The sequence below is a fragment of the Gavialis gangeticus genome, unplaced genomic scaffold (genome assembly GCF_001723915.1).
Source record: "Gavialis gangeticus isolate Ggan-Ray unplaced genomic scaffold, GavGan_comp1, whole genome shotgun sequence".
Taxonomy (NCBI): domain Eukaryota; kingdom Metazoa; phylum Chordata; order Crocodylia; family Gavialidae; genus Gavialis; species Gavialis gangeticus.
In genome coordinates, this window is record NW_017729025.1 from 124,180,002 (window position 1) to 124,205,857 (window position 25,856).

A 25,856-nucleotide genomic window follows, 5' to 3' on the forward strand; every position below is an offset into this window, starting at 1 on the left:
TTAGCACTCTTAATTGGTTCCTGAAAAAACAAGCATTAAGCAAAACGAGCATTAAGTAAACTGAAAGTATTCAACAATCCAAGATGGCGACAGCAAGTGTTTTTAATGACCTATGATGGTGACCACAAGCATTATAACGAAACTTGCTGAGCTCTAAGTGGAATCAGGTCTCAATTTAAAATAAGCATATTATTATTTCACCACTTCTACTATTTCAGTCCTGAAGATTATCCATTTCTTCCTTTCTGATATCCTAGTCCTATTCTTTAAAGAAAACTGCCTCCCAACTTTTGGCCATTAGCATGTTCCATTACTATACTTCTACTTGCTGTGCCAAGATCATTAATGAAAACATTAATGTTCATTAAAGAAAACTGGTCCTTGGGAAACATCAGCTCCTTCCAGCCTGACAGTTTCACTTTCAGCACAATCATTTGCTGACTCTCCCTTAGCCAGTTCCTTTCCAGCATTAGAGTTCTTGTATTAATCCCCATCTATTTCAGTTTCACTAATAATTTTCCACAGGGAACTATATCAAGTGCTTTACTGAAGTCTATGCCTAGAAAAATTAGTTCTCTTATCAAAGATAAATAATTCGAGGTTATTCTGACAATCTCTCTCTAGTAAACCCAATATGCATATTATCTAATTTTTCATTTTCTTCTATATCTTCATTCAAAATTCTTTCTTCCATATCTTCATTCAAAACCCAGATTTTTTCATTTTAAGGATAAAAACACAGATTGTCTCCTTTAAAGGAAAAAAATGCAGGAAATGGTGTGTTCCCCCTTGCATGCTGGCAGAGTTCCAGCTTGCAAGGGGTTGTGGGGAACAGGAGAAGGGCGATCAGGTAGGAGGTGCAATGTACATATGCGCACGCACACATATGCATTTGCCAGTCAGGCAGCATGAGATCAGCTCCACACAGGTAAGTCTTGGTGGGGGGAATTGAGGCTCCCATAGTGAGGGAGAGAGGGAGTTGGGCAGGGCTGGAGATGCTGCCTAGCTGGGTTGGTGCGTGGGGCCTGGGGCTGGAATGTGGGGGCTGCAGGGCCTAGGCTGGCAGTGGGATGGGACTGCGGGTGGCCCATCGGGGTGGGGGGGAAGGGAGGCGGAAATCTGGCTCCCCACCACAATAAGGGCTCCTGGTGGGGCATGGGGGGCATGTGTCCCCTAGATTTGTGCATGGGGCAGATGCTGGCTGCCCAGGGGGAGGGCAGGAGGGCGGGGAGCCTGTGTCCACAGTGGGCAGCCTGCACTCTCCTTCCCACAGTGAGCTCTGCTCCAGCTATGTCATCCATGGAGGAGGGGAAGCTAGGTTCAACACTCCACTCTACTGCAACAGCCTTTGCTTCCTGTGGGCAGCAGCTGGGGCTCAGCTACTGCTGCAGGGGGTAAGGGACTGTGGATGTAGAGTGAAGGGCACTGACAGGGCTGGGGGTCTGTGGTTTTGAAGAGAGGGGTACCAGCAGGGCTGCAGAGTGAAGGACACCATCAGGGCCCAGGGACTGTGGTTGGGGAGTGAAAAGTACCAGCAGAGGTGGGGGGGGCTGTGGGTGAGGAGTGAGGGGCAATGTCATGGGTAGGGCACTGGCATACCAGGCCTGTTGTCCTCCTCCCCCCACAAAACAGTGGGGGGAGGAGGACAACAGCCACAACTGGATCTACATCCTGGTAAGCAAAGCAGGCAGGGGGAGCTCTTATTTTTCATAATAAAAAACCCAAAATCAAATGCCAACATTTATAGGTATTTAGAATTTATTTTGTTATAGTGATTGAGGCACTGGTAAGCTTCCAAACTGCTTTAAATTTGTAAATATATCAATAAAATATTTTGTTTAACTGATACGTATATATATATAGTGGTGTTACATATTAATCACAGAAAAACATGGATTTTGGGGGCTTTAATCAGAGAATTTGCAATTTTTTAGCAAAGAATCTGTGATTTTTAAACAGAGAAGATCAGGATCCTTGGTCAATATCAATACCACCTGATAGATTTACTATAAGCCCTGCTGTAGGACTTACTATTTTGTGCACCAGGTTTTTTGCTATGTAATAGAGACACTTTTCCAGTCTTTCTTTTCTTTTGTCTTGCTATGAGGAACCCACTGCCTCTCTTTTGTCTTATTTAGTAAAATCCCTTTTCCTTTTTGTTTTAATTTCCTTTGCAAAGATGAACTAAGGTTGACTTCTGGCCATTCTTTCTTCATCTCTACAAGACCTCTTTTTGTGATCAATCCATTCTCTCATTTCTTGTAGCCTCTCTGATTATATCTAATATTCTTTTTGAAGTGCATATTCATTTAAAGTCCGGAGACTTTCCCCACAAGTTTTACTCCCATTGCTTTTAACACAAATTCCAGCTAGCTTTGCATCTTTAATTGAAAGAGATTCCAAGCCTTCTCCACAGTCAACTCCAAAGCTCTTCAGTTCAGCCACCTTTACAGACTAGGTTCCTTTATTTCTCAATCTGCCTCTTTGACAGAAAAGCATTAGAAAGAAATCTGTTTATGTTCATTCTTCTGCTCAAAATTAAACAGAAGTAACACTTGATCAGGGATAAAGGTTTTCTGTTTCCCATGGAAAAACAGAAAAAACCCACAAATTTCCCCTTTTAACAGAGAAAAAAAATGAAGTTTTCATTTTAACGGAGATACCAGTGGATTTTCCACTTCTGCAAAAGCAATCTGCAGTCTGGCAGAGTTCCAGCCTACAAGAAGCTCTTGCAAAAAGGATGGCAAACCCTAAGCCCTGTCCCAAGTTAGTCTCAGTTAGCCAGGGCTTGGCTCAGGCTCACTTTCCCTCCTGCAGCCTTTGAGGTAAGTGGGGCTTGCAGTGGACTGGGGACCAGCTAGAAGCCCCTCCTGGGGGGAGCTGGCATGCTGTGGCAGGCTTCCAGAACTCTAGTGGGAAGCTGCCCATGGAGCCCACCTGGCTCAATGGTGCACAGCTCCTGCCTGCAGTGCCGCAATCCACACATGCTGGCAAAGAGCCAACCTCCTATGGTTTGAAGGTGCATTCCAGTGGACTGAGCTAACTCTGTGCCAGCACATACAGACCCTGGAGCTCAGCCAGAAGCACATGCTACCGGTGGCTCTGCCTGCCACAGCCATGAGCCCCCTGAGGGTCTGCTGCCTGCTGCTGCACCACAAATCCCACAACTGCGTGCAAACCCCATATACTCCCATACCCACACTCTCAAACCCACCCACAAACCCTCCACCCTCCACAACCCCTCCCACAGATCCCCCCCACACACCCACACCATCAAAAATCCCCCCGCACCCATCCCCCAACCAACCAGAGTACCTGCATATATTTCTAAAGAAGGTTGAAATAGTGTTATATTTAATTTGTAAAAAAAACCCCAAAATTAATTTAGCATATTTTTGAGTTTTCCTGAACATAATTTTGAATGTTTCTGCTCATAATTCCATGGGGTATACAGAGTGGTCTCAGCAGGATCTCTGATTTTCCATGATGAAAAACCCAAAATCAAATGCCAAAATATATTTAGTATAGGTATTTAGTATTTATTTTATTATAGTGATTGAGGTACTGGTAGGCTTCCAAATAGCTTTAACAATTTAAATATATCAATAAAACATTTGTTCAACTGATACTTATATAGTGGCCTTTCATTCTAATCAAAGATTTTGGGACTTTAATCAGAGAATTTTCAGTTTTAATCAGATAATTTACAAATTTTTATTAGAGAAAACCAGGATCCCTGCTCATGATCACTCAAGCCAAAGTATGGTAATCTGCTACAATGAGCTCTTCTACAGCCATCTCAGTAATGTCCTGATTACTTATCAAAATCAAGTGTAAAGTAATGTCTCCTTTTACTGATTCCATCACTACTTGGTGGAGAGCTTTATTGGCTAGCACATCTAGGAATAACTGAACCCCATGATTATCTGTTCTCCAGTCCGTATCTGGGAAGTAAAGTATCCCACAATAATACAGTTCTTGATAACATTCCCTTTCTCTACTAAATTTATAAGCATTGCTGTGCATATCCAAAGTGACTTTGGATCCTCCCCAAACTGATCCTGACCCAGATTGTTTCTTCTATGCTATCCTTTATTAATTCCTTAGTCTATAACTTCACTGAAATAGGACAGTAAGTGTACTAGCTTTATTTCTATCTTCCTTGAACAAGACTACTGCAATACCTGTATAACTGTCATGATTGTTGTTCTACAATGTTAATGTTATCACTATAACATGCATTTTTCTGGCTCACGTTCCTCCATTTTTTGCACCACTGCTTACATTAACAGGTGTTTCTTGATGACCTCATCCAGTTTCATAGGTGGATTAAGCTCCATACTTTCACTAACTACATAGCCAATGACTTACCTGAGTACTGCCAACCAAGAAGCATCCTTGGTTTTCCTTGCATATTTCACACCTATCATTGTTGAACCAGTGAAGGTTAAAAGGCAATAACCTTGGCTGGCAAGGCGGGATAGAGCTATGCAAGCATTCATTTACTGTCCCAAGCTTTTGAGTTTTTATACTCTTAAAGTCAGATTAATACATGTATCATCATGTTACTTTTTTTTTCGGAGAAAATACTCTACATAATTAGTAACTGCATAATGGAGTAGATATGCTAATAGACCTATCTACATTGATGCCATTGTAGCTGAGAAGAACTTCTTGAAGTAGCAGAATATTTGTCTTCCTAAATATAAACTCCTTCAACCTCTATGATTATAACATTCATCTTTCCTTTCCTTTCCTTTCCTTTCCTTTCTTTTCACAGAAACTCCTAAGGTGAAATCCTGACCCTACTAAAGCCAACTTCCATTAATTTAGATGGAGCCAGGAATTCATCCTTAACTTGAATGCCTTCAGGCATCAAATCAGCTGCAAAATTTGAAGCCCTAAGCATAGATGACTGGTGCCTCTTGAGTGTGGGGGAACCCACAGAAACCAGTGGCAGTGGTGGGGACAGTGCTGGCAAGCACCCACAGAAGCCAATGGTGGTGGCAGGGACAGGGCTGGTGAGCACCTGCAGAAGCTACTGGCAGTATCAGCTGCGGGGATGGCCCTGTCAGGGGTGGGGGCACATGCCCCTCTTACCCCCCACCCCCCGTGCCTCCCCTACCAGTCACCTAAGGCCCTAAATCAAACATATAAACATTTATACAGACAAAGTTTCATTCACTTAAATGGAAATTTTGCCTGTGTAGGGACTGCATAAAAACTAGTTACAATTTCAGGATTCAGCCTATGATATTTTTTAGGAACTAGGATCCTGATTAAAGAAAACATTTAATCATGTGCCTAAGTCAGAACCATGTCCTTATTCAAAAAAGAAAAAATAGTAAGCACATGCTTAAAATTAAGCATATGTTTAAAAAACAATTGACCAATTGCCTTATCCTTCAGTACACCAACAACTGCACCTTCCTTGCACACATTGTGGAAAACTTTCAGATCATGCTGGATCTTTTTGGTGAAGCCTGCCAAACAGTGGGCTTCTCTCTCAACATTAAGAACATGGAAGTACTCTATCAACCTGCTCTAGGCCATGAAAGTTACCTCCCTCCAAAATTTACCATCAAGGGAAAGACCCTGGAGATACTTGTGCACTTCCTCTACCTTGGTAGCAACTTCTCTCAGAGAATGCATGCTGAGGAGGAGATCCACCACAGGATCTGGTGTTCAAGTGCCTCCTTCAGGAAATTGCTTATGGTATGTCTTTATTTATTATGATCTCTGGAAAGACACCATGATCTAGGTCTACAGTCATCATCCCTACTCTCCTCTATGGATGTGAAACATGGGTGACCTATCATCATCATCTCAAGAGCCTGGAGAGGTATTGCCAGTGATGCCCACAGAAACTCCAGTGTTCCCCAAAAGCATTCCCCAAAAGTCTGGAAATTTGCTGGCATGGAAGCAATAGCAGGATTAATTGCCACTCCCCTGCTGCCAAATTTCCAAACCTGTGGACAGCTCTGTGTGCTACATGACAAAGCCCTGCATGCCAGATTGAGCCAGCACATTGCCAGATTTCGGCATATAGAACTGGGGCAGCATGCAGTTGAATCAGGTCAGTGTGTGACCGGATCAGGCCAGCGTGAGACAGGAGCAGCACACAGCCAGATTGGGACAGTACATGGGCAGGTCCAGCCATTCAGGATCTGGCCCACTGACCAACTCCATGTGCCAACCCAGGGTCTGGCCCATGGACCAACCACAATCCACTCATCCAGCCCACAGGCCCTTAAGGTTGGGCACCACTGATTTAACTAATGAAAGTGGAATAGAAATCTTAAATTTGCTGGTACCTGTACTATTAAATCACCCCTTTGCATATATCCCTTTTCATCTTATTTGTTCTTGATGAAGCAGCAGTCCCAAAAGTATCAATGGAAATGGGTAGAAGACATTACACCAAAGGATTAGAATATAAGGGAATTTATACATGTGCTCCAGGGGGGCGGGGGGAGGGGCTTTAATTACAGTGGCTCTCAGAGCCACTGTAATTAAAGCACCTGGAGCATCTTGTGTATCATTGCCCCACACTTCAAAATGGCGACAGGGGCACTTTATCTAAAGCTCAAATGAGCTTTAGATAAAGCCCTGCACTGCCATTTTGAAATGCAGGGACGCTGACACATGAGATGCTGGAGGCTGCTGGAGCACGGTAATTGCCATGCTCCAGCAGATTCGATTAATCTAGTCTGCTCTGATGCGCTGCAATTACAATGCGCTGGAGCAGCCCTGCTGCTCATGTATAGGCACCCTAAAAAATAATCTGATTCAGCCAATCCAATGATGGTATTCTACAAAAGGAAGGAAGACTCATATAGATCTAGAGGGGGGCACACATGATGGTGTTAAACTCTTTCAGTTTCATATCTGACATCAATTTGCTTCAATCTCTTTTTAAATATGATGAGAATTCAGTTTTTATGTTTAATATTTTTCCAGTGGGAAGTCAAAGTTTAATGATAGAAAAGGTAAGGGTGTTTTGAAGCAGTCTTCCTCTTTTATGATGTTCCAAGACTTCCTAACTCTCCCCCTGAAGGACCTCCTTCAGATAACTCAGGCTGTCAAAGTACGTTAGAAAAGTTTGATTGTTCCAGTGAAAAGCTAATTGCAGATTCGAAGTCTTTCAGGAAGCTGTTATGTCTCTGGCTATAATAAATCTGCTACCTTTGGGACCAGAGTTTCTGGAGTTGAGTGAAAGTGTTAAAGTGGAGGACTCATTAGAAAGAAGGATGTGATTTTCTTATCATTGAACTTGTTCAAGAAAATAATGTATTTGAAGCCAGCAATGAGAGAACTTAAAATAGACCAGATTAATAATTCTAATCTTTGAATATACAGGACTGCAAAAATGGAGAGTTTTTGTACATTGTGGAATTTCCTGTCGAAGAAGAAAGGATGATGATGAATGTACTATTGCATTGTTTCAACTGGTATGTTCTATTGGATTAATGGTCTCTCATTACTAAGACATCAGGGTGGGAAATGTTGCAAGATTTACAGATGTATCTCATGTGATATTTATTAACCACAGTGTATAGAACTTGCATGCTAGAAGCTGATAGGGGAGAAAAAGAAAAGCCAGATTTCTTGCTGTTTGATTTGTTCTGTTTGCAACTCAGCTACTTGCAAATTGCTGCCTAAACTGATGCCCTAATACAGAAGAAAAGTCACTGAAAATAAGGCATCATAAGAGTTTTTAAATTATATTGACCCCAATATAGTACTTAAAAGCCTATTTATTAATACCATGTTTATATTTATAGAGATTCTTTTATTCCCAACATTGCTTAAATGCTTTGCAAAAATAAGCAACATATAGGCATTGTTTCCTCCACTATTCTAAAATACAAACATGACACAAAGTGGGCACTTACACAAGTTACATTTTTCACCCAAAAGGGGAGAGGGGCAGGGCTGGGGAGAGAGGAAGGTTGGCAGTCTCCTAGTAGAGTGCCTCCACCAGCTGGCCAGGGCCGATTCAGGCAGGCTTAAGGCCGACCAGCCCACCAGGCAAACATCTGTCGAGTCAGGGGAGAGGAGGGGGATCTAAACCATGCTGCTTTCTGTAAAGCACCATGAGTTAGAGCATGGCCCCTAAACATCTGTAGGTACCCAGTGGAAACTATTGGGTTAATTTGAGAAAGCAACAAGATGGACAGAATGAATTTCCCCAAAAAGAACTTAGGATACAAGTGATCAAAATTTCAGCTTTAAATTTATCTGCTAGGCAACATCTCCACGCCCTCATACCAACATGAAGAAAAGGTTCAATAATGACTCACGAACACTCTCTACTTGCTAGGTTAGACAAGAACACAGCTCATATGAAGTTGGATTAGGGAGTGGAAACCACCTGGCAGTAATATGGAGTCCCAACCAAAGAGATGGAAATCCTAGCTCTGAGACCTAACATTATTGTCTTTATTGAGAGTACAAATGCAGCCTGATTCCATTTGCAAACAGATTCTAACCTTCCTAACTTTTGCATTTTGTTATACTTAACTTCATTCCTTCTAATATAGAGCCATTACCATATGCCACATAGCACAGACTTAGAAATCTGGGATGCATTTCTGGCATTCACTGTGCTGCATCAGACTGCCAGTGGGATAGCTTACACCACCATGCATACAACATATTGCAGCAGGGTTTCAGTTTCTCTCTAAAAAGCTTTTCTTTTGTCCGACTGTCAGTCCTATACCATCCACATTTTTCAGTGTAGTGACAGGTTTTTTGAGGATCGCAGCTGACATGTTATTCTTGAGTAATTTGAGCATACTGTAGGTAGTACTCCTCTAACTCAAGTTTGATTGATAAGAATGTGTCACATATGTAAAGGAGCTGTTCCCACTAACTTTCTTCTTTATGAGTTTCCTTTTTTGGGTCAAAATTTACATCTTTGAAAATTGGCTTAATTCCAGTCCAATAGAATGTATCTATGTTGGCACTCTGTCTGCTCTGCACACATTTTATTTAATAAATAAGAATGTCTTGGTCCTCACATCTTGTAGGAACTATAATGAAATATTATATCTCTTTTAGATTTAAGATTTATTTTCACAACAGTCTCTAAACAGTACTGCTGGCAATAAAATCTATTTTAATTATTTCTAAATTTATTAATAGATTATATATTAGACTGTTATTACTGAAATATCTTAAAGCCTAAAATTTGTTTTTGTCCAGACCAATTTTATATATATAAAATATAAACAACATATTTTTCAGTTCTAAGGTGACATTTGCAGGTGCACACAAAACAGAGCCTAGGTTGATGTCTTCATTGTATTTTCTTATTATTTGTTACACATCTGCTGGTTGAAAATTAAGCAAGCTTGACTTCAAAGGAGTTGTAACAATTTATACCAGTGAGAGATCTGCCCCAAGGTATTCAACAGTAGGCCTTTAAGGAAACTAGGGAGAAAAACTTTTCATGGTCTGCTAACTAGAAGTCATTTCCCTATTACTACTTTCTTGCCAAAACATAGAAGGGATTTTTAAGGGGAAGCAATTATTTCTCTGCTAACAGACATTTGCCTATTTTTTCACCTCAGTTTGGGAAAAGTACCTGCTGTATATGAATAAATCCTAGACAAAGATTCCAACATAAACAAATAAAAGAAAAAAGAAGGAAAATAAATGAATTTTCTCTAGACCATATGTAAAAACTCACACAGTTTAACTATCCCAAGTGGAGAGTACTGACTTCACTATACAGTCTTATATCAGGTTCCATTAGTCATGCTGCTTCCTGCTCTAACAGCAATATGAGAGGATTTGAGTTGTATGTTTGATAACCAGATCAGTTTTGAAGACCTAGCAAGTGACAGAACTATACAAGTTTAAAGATGATTCAGAACATGAATACTAACTACTTACACATATTGTATTATACACATATGTGTAGAGTGATAACACAGCTGGGGCTGACTTCAGATGAACATGAAATTAACATTTAGGCTAGGTACAGACATTCAAAAAGCCTGAGGCAGAATCGGTTAAACCTTCATGGGTTTTTCTAAGCTGCACTGTATTGGGAATGAAGGGAACACATGTTTGCCCTTCAGTTTGGGCAGTGGGGTATGTAGATGCCTGCACTGGCTGAGGTCAGAAGGTGAAGGTGCTCCAAAAGCCTCCTAGTTTGGCCTCTCGCTCCACACCTGTCCCCACCCCCAGCCAGCTGTCAACATCAGCATGGGGAGTGGCTCCCTCCAGATGTACTTGCTTGGGGCTTTGGGGCTGGGCCCACACAGTGGGAGCTTCCGTTTTACCATACTCCTCCTGTGCATGACTCAGCTGATAGGTGCAGGCAGGAGCCAAGGCTGAGAGCCACACAATGCCAAAGGGATTGGGGAGGCCTCTGACCCAGCCCCCACCAAGCACAGCTTGGGGGGGTGCAGTGGGGGTCCTCCACTCCTCCCCCTACCCCAGTGCTGCTGGCTTGGCTGACAGGCTGAGAGCTGTGCAGAGCAGCAGCAGGGGGGAAGGAAGGGGGAGAAGAGAGGACCCCCATGATGTGGGCTCCCTCTAGCTGTGCTTGCTCAGGTCTGGGGGAGCTGGTGCTGGGCATCACCACTTCTCCACCCCCACCTGGTGCTGCATGGTTCTCAGACCTGGCTCCTGCCTGCCCCTGTCAGCCAAGCTGTGTAGTTGTAGGGGGTGAGCAGAGGCCCCTACTGTGTGCCTGCCCCCCAAATGGGCTTGCTTGGCCTGGCAGGGCTGGGACTGGGCCTGTGAAGGGGGCCTCCAGTCCCCCACCCCCTTAGCACTGCCCGCTTGGCTCACAAGGGCAGACAGGAGCTGAGGCTGAGCTAGGCACAGCTGTCAGCTGGCCTGGGTAGTGGTGGGGGACCAAGAGGGAGTGGAGGCCTCTGCCCAACAGGCCTGGCCCTGCCCCCTACCCCCCTAGACTTAAGCAAGCAAGTGGAGGGTGAGGGCCTTCACTTCCCCCTTCCCCTGGCAGATGTTGGGGAGTGAGAAGTCATGCTGGCCAGATGGGCCGAGGAGCAGGGGAAGGGGGCTGGAGCAGGAGCCTCTGTCCTCCACTCCACCCAGCTGCCTAGCAGGTGCAGGCAGGATGTAGGGCTGAGTACCAGATGCTTTTCTGCCTCAGCTCTGTGACAGCCTTAGGGCAGGGGTGGGGCCAGCTTGCCCTGGCACTCAGCCAGAGCGGATATGTGTGTACCTTGCAAGAGGGAGGGGTAGCGCAGGCCCACAAAGCAACCTGGGATGCCAGGGGACTGTGGCTTAACTTGAATCCAGAAGGGACCTGGCACAGAATGTAGACCAATTTAACCTAAACGAATTAAATCTGATACTACATCCATCCAGGTCTTAGACCAGGTTCTGCCATTTTTAAACAGGCCTATGTGCACTGAGCTTCTGTTCTGTTACAGGTTTAGACTGGTTTCTGATCACTTACACTCGTTTTTGTGTAAAATCTGTACCTAGCCCTAGTGAAAAAGAAAGTCCCAGTTAGTTGGTGCAGTTTAGGAACTGGTTTTCTGACAACACAGTTCCCTTTTAATACTACCATGAAAAATCAAAGAGAAAGACAGTAGAAAATCTAGATTAAAAGACTGTTTTTAACAAAAATCAGGGGTGTCCTCAAATTATCTGGTTTCTGTTCTATGGTTCACTTAAGATCATGTCCAAAAACTTTACATCATTCCCTTGCAGATAAGAACTATGAGCAAAAGCTTTCTGTAACAAATATGTATCAGACAGTGGCATTAGAAAGCTATTAGTTTTTCAAGTACAGTAGGTTGCTTAAACATGATACGCACAAAACACCTGAGTTTCTTGCATGGTATGTTTCCTAATTACATTATTACAAAGTTAATTCAGATATTTGTAGCAGCAGCAGTAACCACGTAGAATCTTCTCTGAGAAATGTCTCAGTAAAAAAAAGCAGATGTTTTACTGAGAGAACAAATGTATATTAGGACACTGTGGGCACCTCTACATGAGACACTACTGCACAGTCCTTACTGCGCATTTATTTTGTACTTGTATTTGCATCTGAAAGGGACCTGGGGGTGACAATCAACCATAAGATGAACATGAGGCAACAGTGCAATGAAATCGCCAGGAGGGCAAACAGAACTCTGGCATGGATCAGCCAATGTGTTGCCAATAGATCCAGAGAGGTGCTCCTCCTCATCTATTCAGCATTGGCGAGGCCACAGCTGGACTATTGTGTCCAGTTCTGGGTGCCACACTTCAAGAAGGATGTGGATAAGCTTAGTAGGGTACAGAGAAGGGCCACCCGTATGATTAGGGGCCTTATGAAGAGAGACTCCGGGAACAGGGTTTGTTCAGTCTGAGTAAGAGAAGACTGAGGGGTGACTAGATAGTCTCCTATAAATATGTCACAGTTGAACACCAAGATCTAGGGGAGCAACTCTTCAGAAAGGCACCCCTTGGGAGGACAAGGACCAATGGGCACAAGTTAGTTGAGGAGAAATTTAGGCTGGACATAAGGAAAAGCTTATTTTCCATAAGGGTATCTAGAACACACTCCCAACAGAGGTGGTGCAGTTACCATCCCTAGAGGTGTTCAAGAGCAGTCTGGACAAGCACCTCATTGAGCTCATTTGAGCCCAATTACCTCCTGCCCATGGCAGGGGACTGGACTTGATGATCTTCTAGGTCCCTTCCAGTTCTTCTAGTCTATGACTGTATAATTCTATAATGTGCAGTACTGTGCAGTAGTGGCAGTGAATATTTTTTAGGTGATGCTACTGCATAGTAGCCTAATAATACTGCAGAGTAGCATATTAGCACTGTCTGTGCTGTGATGCACTACTGTGCAGTATTTTTTGGGTACTGTGCAGGCAGTGTCTCATGTAGATGTGTCCTGAAAGAATATGTCATCATGATATATGCATGAGAATGACCATAATAAAATAATTACAGGAGGCTAGCAATATATTAAGCCTCAATACTTAATAAACACTAGGTATTTTCAGAAGCCTAAGGAGACTCAATTGTTGCAAATGGTTTCAACGCCATTAATGAAAATATAGGGTGTTCTCATTTGACAGATCTGATTCTTCAGTGTTAACTAAACATCGATTCTTCAGTTATTTGTTTCAAATGTGCAATGTGTCCTTTAAGGTGCACCTAAACATCCACAGTAGGCAAAAGAGCCTCAGTTAAACATCTCATTTGAAGGATGGCACCTATGACACACTATAATATGTCTTAAGATTTATATTGTACTGCTCTCTCAAGGAGATACGGAAGCCTATGTCTTAGTTATCTCTCTTTCTGGCATGAAGAGGAAAGTGCTACCAACTGTGCCATGACAAATATTAATATGACTGATGTAGCTTATGATTAAGAATAACAGTTTCAAATCAGCTTCTTGTTTTGCCAAATCAGATTACTGGGATTTCAGATTCTTCAGACAACATTTCAAACAGAGCTCTATCTAGATGGTTACTGCTGCTCCTACAATTGGATAGAACTGAGTTGTAAACCTCTCCAAATGGAGTGGAAACTCCACGTTAAGAGGATCCTGGCTTTTTGTCCAACAAATCCATATATTTCTGAGTAACAAGTGAAAGCCAACTCTGTTTCCATTTATGCCAACTAGTGCAAACAAGATCCAGAATTGACAAAGTGCTTGAAAGGGCCAAACTTGGTAGTGGTTTTGCAGTCCAGCTGAACTCAAAGGCTAAGTACAGATAGTCAAAAAGCCCAAGGCTGAATCGATTCAGTCTTTGCAGGTTTCTCAAAATTGAGCAGATTGGACCGATAAGCAAGTGAACTGACATTCACTTTTCACGCCAGAAAGGCAGCCAGACCCCTGCAGTGGCCCATACTAGTAGCCAGGGGGCATTAGAGCAAGCCTCCCAGCCGGCTGGCCACCGCAGAGAGCCTGGAGCTTGGCAATTCCCCCGGCCAAGTGCTCTCCTCAGCCTCCAGCCAGGAGAGGAGTGGTCGTGGGGGGTATCCCCCTAACCTCATGGCAATGGACCCCCAGCTGGGGTTTCCCCAGCTCAAAGAAAGAAGAGGAGGGGGAGGAGGGGAAGACCCCAGAAGGGCATTTCTGCCTCTCTCCCCCATCCCCAGAGCCAGGAGCTGAGCAAGTTCTCTAGCCATGCCCCCTCCTCAGCTCTGGGCAGGCTGAGGAGGGAGCATGGGAGGAAGCCCCTCCCCCCACTGGATCACTAGCTGGGGTCTCTCTGGGGTGGGGGATAGGGGAAGCCCCCAGTAGGGCATTTCTCCTTCTTCTCTGCTCCCAGCCCATCTGGAGCAGGGAAGTCCCCTAGCCATGCCCCCTCCTTGGCCAGCGGGCCAGTTAAGGAGGGAGCGTGGGGTGGAAATGGCACCCCCACACCTAGCACCAAACCCCCAGCTGGGCTTTGCCTGGCATGGGGAGTGGGGAGGGGAAGCCTGAAGTGGAGGCTTTACTCCTCCTGCCTGAGCTGGGAGCTGGGCCAATCACCTGGCCATGCTTCTTTTCAGCTGATGTGCCAGCTGAAAAGGGAGTGTGGGGGGGTAGGGGGAAACAGCTCCTCCCTGCTTTGCTCTGTACTCCCAGACAGACTGTGCCCGGCATGGGCAGGGGAAGTCTGCAGTGCGGGCTTTACTCCCCCCGCCAGAGCTGGGAGTCAAGCTGATCTCCTGGCTGAGGAGGGGATGGGGCCAGGACTACTGGCCTGGATCCTAACTGCGGGGGATGGAAAAGTCCCCAGTCACAGCTGGGGGTGGGGGCAGCACTGTTTTGCGGGAGCAGAGCACAGCCTAGATCTGCACAGCATGCTAGGATGCTGGAGGCCGTTAAGTGAACTTGAATTGAGAGGGGTCTGAGACAGAAGTTTCATAAACTGGTTTGACCTGAATCAGTTAAGTCTCATGCTACATTCATCCAGGTTTATCTTAAAACCAGTTTCAGCCATTTTGAAAGCAGTTTAAGTTCACTGAACTTCTGTTCTGTTACAGGTTTAAAGCAGGTTATGCCGCTGGCCAAAGGGAATCTAACTGAATAACAACTGTAGATTTGGGATTGTTATTGATAGTTATTGTGAAAACTATGCATAGAAATCAAATTAACATTCTGTCCCTGCAGACAGTCAAAAGGGACAACATATGTAAATATGATTAATAGATGATGGACAAAACACCTTATGAACTAGATAGAGATGAGCACACTGCAAAATGTGAAAATTTAACAGTAAATTTGTCTGCCCCTTTTTTAGAACATTACCTGATTTCTTCAATTTTGTGAACAAAATAAAAGTGTCTGCCTTACCAACTGCATCAGGATATTCTTTATAAAAGCCATGCACAAATGGGAGAATTGGCATTAGTGATTAGTGACTACTATTGAAGAAATTAGAAATAATTCCAACCTTTCATTACAAACCCTGTCATTTGGTATCTGCAGGCAATTTGGTGTAAAGCTAATCTTGATGACTGAGTCACTGCCAAACCTAATAATTTGCTGCATAAACTTTAAACCATATAATTGCTCAAGGTGAACACAAAAAGCTATATCATTAACTGTTACTATCTCAGGGCCAATCATGCAATCCTTGACTCAAAGATATTGTGATTCTAGGATCAGGCCCTTAATTAGATTCTTCTTTTGACTACAAAGTAGGTGCAGTATATTTTAACTTCATGGAAAACTATATCAAGATTTCTTTGTGAATTGTTGGATGTACAAATATTGCTTTGACTAAGCACCTGAATATTACAAGCTTAGCCATGAACAGTCTACAGTAAAATTAAGCAATTGCACCTTCAAAATGAAAACCCATTTGTATTAATCAGTCAGAAATCAGGTGAAATCCAATAGATTTTTCAATATCCAAAGCTTGAAATAGTCTTATTTTGGATTAACCATTCCTACCCCATCACAGAGAAACAGTTTCTGTGGAACTATGCATCCTACTTTCATTTCCAAGCTCCATTTATCTTCTTTTTCTTCTGCTATGTATGGTCTAAGTCCCCCTGGAAATATTTATTTTGCTTTCTATAACAAAAGTTCCTATTCTGTTTTTTATTTTTAAAGCACTATCCTTCCCTTTATAATTTTTGCAATTAATTCCTTTTTTTCAGAGTAAAACCTTTATTTTATTTTATTTTGCAAAAAGTGTAGATAGTTTATCAGGGAAAATATTAGTAATTCTGTATCTAAAAAATATTATTTTAGGTGGGCAGAACATAACAGATTTTGGGGAACCCTAAGTGAAATAATAAACAAGTTTCCTTATTTTGACCAAAAGTGTTTTGTGATATTGCTAACTTTGTTAAATAGTTCATGGATTTCATCCTTGAAGTGCCTGTATTTTGATGAGAGGGTACAGCCATTCATATAGACAAACTATCAATTAATGGATAGCTAGGTACAATGCTGGGATGAAAGGCATGGTTCCATGCTAGAAAAAAAGAAAAGATGTTATGTCATTATCAGAATCATTTAAATGGAAAGCATTGAAATCAATTCTTAGCACTATTGATTCCCACACTGTGCCATCATTTTCTCTCTGTACACCCAAATCCATGTCTGCTTAGCAGATGACCATTGTTTCTGATTACATGTTTGTGCTGGATGACTAGTCATCTCTTCAGCAGATGTCAGTGCAATTTAGAAACTGACTAGCAGGATGTCAAGTAACTTCCTGATGTCTTTACACATGCTCCAGGGTTGGGTGGGAAGCACTTTAATTAGAGCAGCTCTCAGGAGCTACCTTAATTAAAACACCCACAGCCTCTCGTGTATTCAGCATCCCACACTTCAAAATGGAGGCAAGGATGCTTTAACTAAAGCTCATTCAATGAGCTTTAACGTGCCCCTGCCACCATTTTGAAGTGCAGGGATGCTGAACACACGAGACGCCAAGTCTGCTGGAGCATACTAATTAGCTCAAGTCTGCTCCAGCAGACTCGAGTCTGCTCTGACACAATGTAATTACAGTGCATTGGGGCAGGCGTCTTGCATATCTACAGGCACCCAAGGACTATCAACTCCCCAAGTGCGGTGATAACGTTTACATACTGAAATATATCAGCATGCAGAATGAGTGCACATGTTACAAAGAAGCTTAACATCAGCTAAAAGGACAGATTTATGACAATCTTTTAAAATAATATATATATAAAAATTCATTTCAGTATGAGGCTTGGAGGCTGAACCAAAAAAGAGTTAGCAAGACAGACAGGCGGTCTGATATTTTGCAGAGTGAGCTTGAAAATAAAATTAAGCCTAAGATTTCTTACTGCTGCTACAAGCCTCACAGAGACTATAAATAACAAAGTAAGGTAGCTACAATTAAGAAGAAACTAACTCCCTGTGGAGAAAAGAGGAATTTGTTATGTATTGAACCTGTCCCCAGATTCAACCAGAACAGGTAAAAGAGATTTGATTTCTCTCAAACATTTCCAGCTGAACTGACCTCTGTATACATCCAAGCACCTAAACCAATTGTAAAGTTAGCCCTGCAAATGCAAACAAGTTCTGTATTGATCTACTGTAGAAAAGATTTGAGCTCAAACACTAAAACGCCATGGGGGAAGAAAACAAGTGTGATTAGAAATGCTGGATTTGGGTTTTTGTTGTTTTGTTGTTTTGTTTTTGTTCTTTGTGGTGGTAGTAAGTTCTGACAAATAGTTACTTCAATAAATGGTGCATATAAGTTGAAATCTCCAAACATTTTGCATTTACCAAGGTGTTCCACACATTCCAAAGGTAAAAACAATTGGACCAAAACACCCATAAATATACTGCTGGGCTTGTTCAAAGTATCTGAAGAACAGGAAGGATGGAATGAACAGGCATAGTGGGCGCGTCTACACGTGCATTAACACGCTTTAGTTAATGCACATTAAATCTAGTACCTCTGGGCACCTATACACAAGTGCAGAGGCTGCTCCGACATCCTGGAATTCCAGTGTGTTGGAACAGACTTGATTGAGTCTGCCGATGCGTGACAATTACCGCGCTCCAGCAGCTTCCTGCATCTCTTGTATCAATGTCCCCACACTTAAACATGGTGGTGGGGGCACTTGAACTAAAGCTCCTTGAAAAGCTTTAGTTCAAGTGTCCCTGCCACCATTTTTAAGTGTGGACACATGGATACAGGAGATGTGGCACCACTTTAATTAGAGCAGCTCTTGGAGCTCCCACACTTGCAGCACATGTAAAAGTGTCATCTATTGTGAAGTACTAGGAAACTGCTCATTAGCCTATCTTAATGTGCAGTAATAGAAGAGCATGGTTTTTAAGTGACTCTCAATGTGCATTTTAGCCCATTTTAATGCACATTACCTAAAAAGCACAGTTTTTTAAGTGATGCTTTAATGCACATTAAAATAAGCTAATGAGCATTAAGGCACATATGTAAATGTGCACAGTGTGTAGGAAGTGGGTCTAGAGGTTGTTAATGTCATAGTTGTGCCTCTTGATGAGATAATATTGAAACTGGGACACAAACAAGAAAAGTCTTTATAAACAGCTGACTTCACAATATAGGCAAAACAGTTTCCACCATTATTAGCCATGCCCTTCATGACTAAAGTCATTAGGAGTTTTGCCACTGACTTCAACAGAACTTAATCAGGTGCTAAGCAGCACTGGTATTCTATTACAGCAGTCACCTGTATTTGCCTTGCCAGTGGTTTTTTTTGAATGTCTGAGGCCTAAAAGAGTAGTCATTATAGACCCTATTTCTCTCTCACTTCCATTTCACAGCAAGGTAATGCCATTCATGTCACTGAAGTTACTCCTGATTTTCACCAGAATGAAAGGAACAGATGGGGAGGATAAGTTTGAGAGTGTCTGGACTGGAGGGGGTCTTGTCAACCTGTTTTGTGCTGATGGAGCAAGTTCATTTGTGAGTCTCCCTAGGACGTGAGGACAGAAGTGGGCATGCTGATCAAACAGAAGTGGCACAGATCAATCCACACATTCAACTGATCCATGTCACCTAAAGCCTGATGTAGGAAAGAGTCAGTCTGCATCCATTATACCCTCTCATGGCCAGTTATATCTTCATTCTGGCCTTGAAATGTACAGTGAGACTGAGGAAAAGCATCTTCACTACCAATGTATTGTAGCGAAGTTTGATGTGACAAAAGTCCATTTACTTATATGTTTCCAACTGGGGCTTAATTGTACCCAGTGTTGAATCAGTTCCATTTGACTTCAACTTAAACACATGCTGTACTTTGGTCCTTGTTCAGTAATAGTCTCCATAAGCAGAGCAGGTTTCACTTCTGGTGTAACCCACCAGTGTACAGATGTTATGCCACAATGGTATAGTGGCTTTAAGTCTCACTTGCAAAAAGCTTGATGTCTTGAAAGGTGAAAGTCACCCCTGTGCAATCAAAATTATGATGTCTGCATTGCAATTCATTGAAAAAAATTGAAAGCTGTCTTTCTTTTTCACTCTGAACAGTTTTACTATGTTTTAGTTCACCGTGGCTGCGACTACACGAGGCCCTAATTGCACAGTTTATACAAGTATAAACAAGTACTAAATGACTATGCAGTAACTGGAGTTACTGTGCAATAGCACCAAATGGCTATTTGTGACACTGACTGCATAGCAGTGCAAGACTACTGCGCACTTGTGTTGCATCATGCTTTCTGTCATGAGGTGCTGCTGTGTGGTAATCATGGGCTACTGCGCAATCAGTGTCTTGTGTAGACACGGCCTGTAAGTAGGATAAGTTAAGTACTATGACAACAATGCAGAGAAATTACAAATTCATCCCCCTCTAACACAGGTAAAAAGAGTAAAATTGAAAAAAAAAGAAGAAAAGAAAAGAAACAGTAGTGGGGAGGCTGCCAGTATTTACAGAAAAGGCAGAAGCACTTGCAAAAACTTATTCATCTGTGTGAATAAGTACTTTGCTTCCAAATGAACATGGCGCATGAAACACCATCACAAAAAATGGCTTTCAAATTTCGCCTGGACTTTGGAATATCAAAAGAATAAAAGCAATATATTTCTCCTGAATCTAGACAAACTTAAATTTGCATAGTTTGAGATCTTCAGTTGGTAAAGTACATGGGAAGTAAATGGTCATTCGATGTAAGGAGCTCAGTGCCCTAAATACCTGTGATATAAGATTAAAAATAAAATACTCTGAAGCTAAACTCCTGAAAGTCCACTCTAATTGCCCCTTTTACATCTTGTATTGCACTCCAACTGCTGAATTCCTTAGCTCCCTAGAGCAGACTTATAGAGATGCTGTGCTGTTTGATTTGGCACTATTCACAGGCCTTGGCAGATGATCAAATAGAGGGCACAGAAGAGCAGGAAAAGCCTTAAGAAACTGTCTGGGCTGCTGTTGTTACTGCCTTCACAGAGTGAAAACTCAATGGTAAGCACAAAGTAGCTGTACATATTAACGGAGCATGGATTACTTTGATTTAATTTAATGCTGCTTTTTTAAATGCCTTGGCAAAATAAACATGATGGGTTTATTCAATGGATACTAATTTGCATCTATCTCAACTTTTCTATACTCTGTCAATTCCTGAATGTACAGACAATTGGTTTTTCCCCCCGCTCTTTCAGTATCCTGTAATATATTAGTAATACTGTTCCTTGGATTTTGAGTAAAAATACAAAATTGCCATAAAAAGGTAGTAGAATATGGCATGATTGAAAGGGCACTTCTAAAAATACCTGACAGTTAGTGACATTTTAAACTTAAAATATAAAATAGTATGTTTATAAGTAACCAAGGGATAGGAAACTATGCACCAAATGGTTTAAATGCAGAACAGCATTAGGAACAAAAGCAGATATAAAATATAAATATAAAATAGTATGTTTATAAGGAACCAAGGGATAGGAAATTATGCACCAAATGGTTTAAATGCAGAACAGCATTAGGAACAAAAGCAGACCCAAATAGCAGGCTAAACAGATGAGAAAGGCAACTCAACAAGCTCAGCAAACTCTGCTTATCTAGTAATATTCTTAAAAGATGCTCTGAACAGCAGTGAGGGGTTTGAATCACACCAAACAGGTGGGAGGCATCCCAAGATACCCAGGCCTCACTGAAAACTCAGGATCCAATCCTGGAGGTAACACTAACATGAAAAGGTTTTTAGCCTTTTGTACTTTTGATCTATGCCAGGTGACTCAAGGCCAGAATCCCAGTTTCAGCATTGTTACATGGGACAACTAAGAGCAGAGCTAGCCCCTCTGACCTGCTTGAGAGGTCAGTCTTCCCATCAACAGTGTCAATCCGCAAAAACTGTGTGGCTATTAGCACCCTCTATTTCTGCTGTGCATTGCTCCTGCTCTAGTAGGGACGAGAGAAGGGTAAAAACTGAGAGGGGAGTTAATGCTTCCAGGAGCATTAACTCCTATTCAGCTTTCCACTTGGAGATCTGCCAGGTTGCCAGGGTAGCATGTCACACAGAGCAGCTATTCCTAGTTCTGATCTCCTTTCTCCCCAGACTTTCTTCTTACGTACATGGAGGGGCTTCTGGTATTTTAAATGCTTGTGCCCTCCACAGAAGAGGAACAAGCCACATAACCCTCCTCACCTCGCTCCCCCTAGTCATAACTTTGGCCTGTGTTTGACTGGAATATCTGCCCTTTTACACTGTAAACGGGGGAAGTTTATACCTCATTATTCTTTGACAGCACAGCAGTATTGCACATATAAAGCAATGTCCAGGGTGAGTCCATGGTAGGGATCACACCAAGGCTGAGCCTCTACTGCCTGACTTAAAAGACATGAGACTAAAGGCTTAGTTTTTGGCTGCTGCTTCCTTCTTTTGGTAGTAAAAAAATCGCACATTAATCTAAAAATGTACAGAAAAGAAATGGCATTGCCACTTTGATCTTTCTGTTCAGAAGCTTTTAAACCACTTAAGGATCAGTCTTCCAAAGCTTGGAAGTGAAACTGAAATTAAACTTTTTTAAGTCAGGACTTTCACTTCACGTGTTTTGAGTAAACCAGATGAAGGATCCAGTTTTGGATCCGATGTGCATGTACATTTTACTGTAATTCTTTTTCCTGCAACAGCTAAAATTATGACAAGATTTCTATTTTATCATTCTGTCTGACACTAATATTTGTGACAGTTCATGGCACACAACAGTCTTTCAGCAAAGTGCACTCAAATATTATGGGCTTTGTTGATCTGAGGCATAGCTTTAATTGAGTGGTACCTGAGAGGTATGCCCCACATACTTGTTTCAGACACAAATTCCATCCAACAGCCAAATTCCAGTCTCAGTTATGATCCCTTATAGAAATTACTTCTTAATGAAATTGGCTTGCTTATGCAGTACAACTAGTATGCCTAAAACGTAACACAGATAAAAACATATTCTTTGTCATTTTAGCTGCAATTTGCCATATTGATTCTAACCTTTTACTAGACCTTGATCTAACTAAGTGCATTTGGGTCCAAGAATTTTGACCTCCAGACCAAACATTTATCCTTTATAAGTGCAGTGTATGCTGCCATGCTCATATACTAAGGGGTGGTGGATATACTCCCTAAACTATCAATTAAAGCTTCAGTTCAATAATAAAGTCAGCTATATATGCTCATCTTCATTTTTATGACTGCTAAATGAGAATATGTATTCCTAAGAATATGGATACGCATAACACTTAGAATATTTTAAATGGGGTTTAAACTGCAAGTGTCCAGATGCACAAGCCAATTAAGAACGGCTTAAACCTCTTGAAACCATTCAAGTATCAAGTATACCTGGATAATCAGGTATCATTAGGGACCAGTCCTCTGTGAACCAGTTCAGTGTTATGCACAAACACCAAGCTTTCCATGAGTAGTGTCTGGTCAGTCCTCCAGGCATCCCACATTGCACAGCACCCCCCTCCTCCACCCCTGCACAGCAACCAGCTGGTCTGGCACACAGCCAGAACTTGACAGCCCCAGCCTCCAGTGCCTGTAATTGACCAGAGTCCACAGTGTCCCAGACTAATTTTTGGGGCAGGGATCAATGGTCAAGTTGTGATGGGGCTGCCTAGATCTGTGTTTCTGTTTGCCCAGTGGCTGGGTGCTCTGAGGCTTCCTGTGGCAGCTGTCTCATGCTGCAGCTTTAAAAGAGCACTTTCACTAAAACCTTTTAGATGCTGGCAATGTATCCTGCTTTGAAGTCCAAGGATGATTTGGGGGGCAGGCATTCAGGTGAGGGTTGCTGCCTGGATTTGCTTCTAGGTTTGATGGGGCAGATATGTGGTTGGTAAATGAGTGAGGGCACCTTTAACTGTAAATACCCATCAATTGCTAGGTGAGGGAAAACGGAGCCCTGCACAGTGGGTGATTAGTACCACAGAGTGGCTGTCTGCTCGGTCAACATGGATTTGCCCATTAATCATTAGTTTTCCCTCTTTGCTGAACCCCCACATTTTGACTTGCACTCCTTACTGCAAGGCATGCTGGGGTGGGTACTCACTATCTACCACCAATGGTGGCAGTTTGACAGCAGAGCAATGCCAAAAGATAGCAGCTCTACTTGGAACACTTAGCAGTGTATATGTGGATACCTCTGACCTGGGACAATTGTGAGCCTGTTTCCAACCAGTGACATTCTTGAAATGATCCAGTTGTTACGTGTATCCACACCATAATGTTCAGTGATATCAAGTGGTCACTACCACATAGTCAGTCATGGCAAAAGAAGAATGGTCCATAGATATGGGTGCCAACACAGACTTGGGAAACATGTTCAGTTCTTTTATACCTTTTATACCCTTAGATAGGTCACATAGGGTCAGATTTTTAAATGTACTTAAACATCTTTGTAAATCTCCTTTTAAAAATCTCCACTGCCATGACTTCAAGCCTTGTAGCGCACATTCCACTAACTGTAAATAGCAGCTATTTTTCTGTGTAGGGTCTCCAGACCAGAATACCTGTAGTATCTGAGAACCTCACAGATCTTTTGTCGACTAATTTCCATTGATCCAGAGTTTGGAGGCTCATTACTATTATTTCCTTGCACATAACATACCCTGGAATATAAATACGTATTATTTTTGAAAGGGAGAATGAATAAAAAAAAATGCCTGTTGGGTTCAATGGCCCTCTAACTCACAGCATTTGTGTAAAGCACCATAGTTAGAGTCCTACCCTGACAGGCTGCCTACACTTCTGTATGAAGCCACAATGTATCTTTGTAGCTTAAAAATGAGGAAAAGCAATGAAAGTCTGCAAATGTCCTAGCTACTATAATGGATCCCTGCTAAAAATTCCCCTCTATGAGGCTCAGATTTGTGTGTAGTGAGTAGTTTCAAAATGCAAAAGGGAGAGCCAGGACATTTCATGTCCACTTCAGCTGAAATTTTCACAAATACGGAAGTTTCCACAGACAAGCTGTGTTCTTCATCATAGCTCTCCAACTAGAAAAAGAGCGTGTTTCCAATGGGCTCAGTTTCTTTGTGACTTGTTTACTCAACTCCAGAGGTGCATTTATCACCTTTCTAGCACAGCTTATGAAGAAACCCCAAATCATCAGGGAACACAAGCATTTAAAATATTAAAAAGCAGTACACAAATATTTAAAATATTAAAAAGCAGCTTCCAAAAGACAGAGGTCAGAAATCTACTGCAGGGTGTTATGTCTAGCTCAGGACATCAGCCATGAATATTCATCATTCTGCTCAAGACCCTGGTATGCTTGCACACAGCACAACATTCCCAAACTGTACAAAGTCCTTACTGCTTGCATGTTTAAAGCCCTGTTAAAGACCCATTTCTACTTCATTACCTAGAGCAACTCGTGTGAGCCCTCTCTCATTTTCTAAAGCCTAACCAACTATATCCTTGACCACTTTACTTGCACATAGTGTTATTTCCCACTCCATCTGTCTGTCCTTGGACTGTAAGCCCAATCAAGCAGAAACAGTACTTTTTTGGAAAGCATCCAGAATGCTGTGACCAATACCATCAACAGCAATAACTTATATTTAATGAGAATGCATTTAATTATATTAAAACAAAAGCAAACAATATAAATACCCTGTTTTGATTTTAGAGAGATGAGTGCCAACGGAATTTTGAAACAATTGATGATGCCAAGGGAAAAATGCTTTGGAGGTCCACCTGTTTGGAAAGTGTTAACATGGTACATTCGTTTTCAGCTACTATACCAAGTTGAAAACATACTTTTGCTGGCCTGCAGTTGATTGATGTACATTACTCATATCAGGCTAATGGCACTTTATTTTCCAACAGTAGCGAGTAATGAGTGACCTTGAGTGCATATTGTTTTGCTGAAAGGTTTTGTTGCTCTGCTTACTCTATGAGCACCCCCAAGGAAATGAGGGCCCTGTATTGGTGTTTTTCAGCAAACCTCATTTCTTTCATGGCTTTCTGTAAAAGAATTTGATACAGGGATAGAAGCTAACCTCTGTGAGTAAATGAAATATTGATCCATGCTACTCTGGCCTTGCCTTCACCTTGTCCCAGGGCTGTGAGTTACTGACTTTTCCGTTTTGGCTGTAATAGGAATTATTACAACAGGCCTGTGCGAGTAATTACTTGGCATGGCAAAAAGGAGGGTCCATCATATATTTCTGTAGAGACGTTAGTTTCCATCAGCCCAGCAGTCTGCTTTTTTGGCCCTGTCTTTCCTACTCTTGATTCAATTCTTTTAACCATCATTAATCAAGCTCCTTGTCAGTAGAAGTTTATCAAAAGTATTAAGTGAGCAAGGTTGCATGGCCTTCTTAAAAAAAAAAAAAAGGCGCCAATGCAGGGCAGTAAATTTCAAAATATGGAAGGCTGGCTCCATGATATATATGAGTGTCTCTTCAGCTAGAATGAGCAGTTTGTTTTAGTGATAGATATTGTAGTTTGAGCTGTGATAGAATCC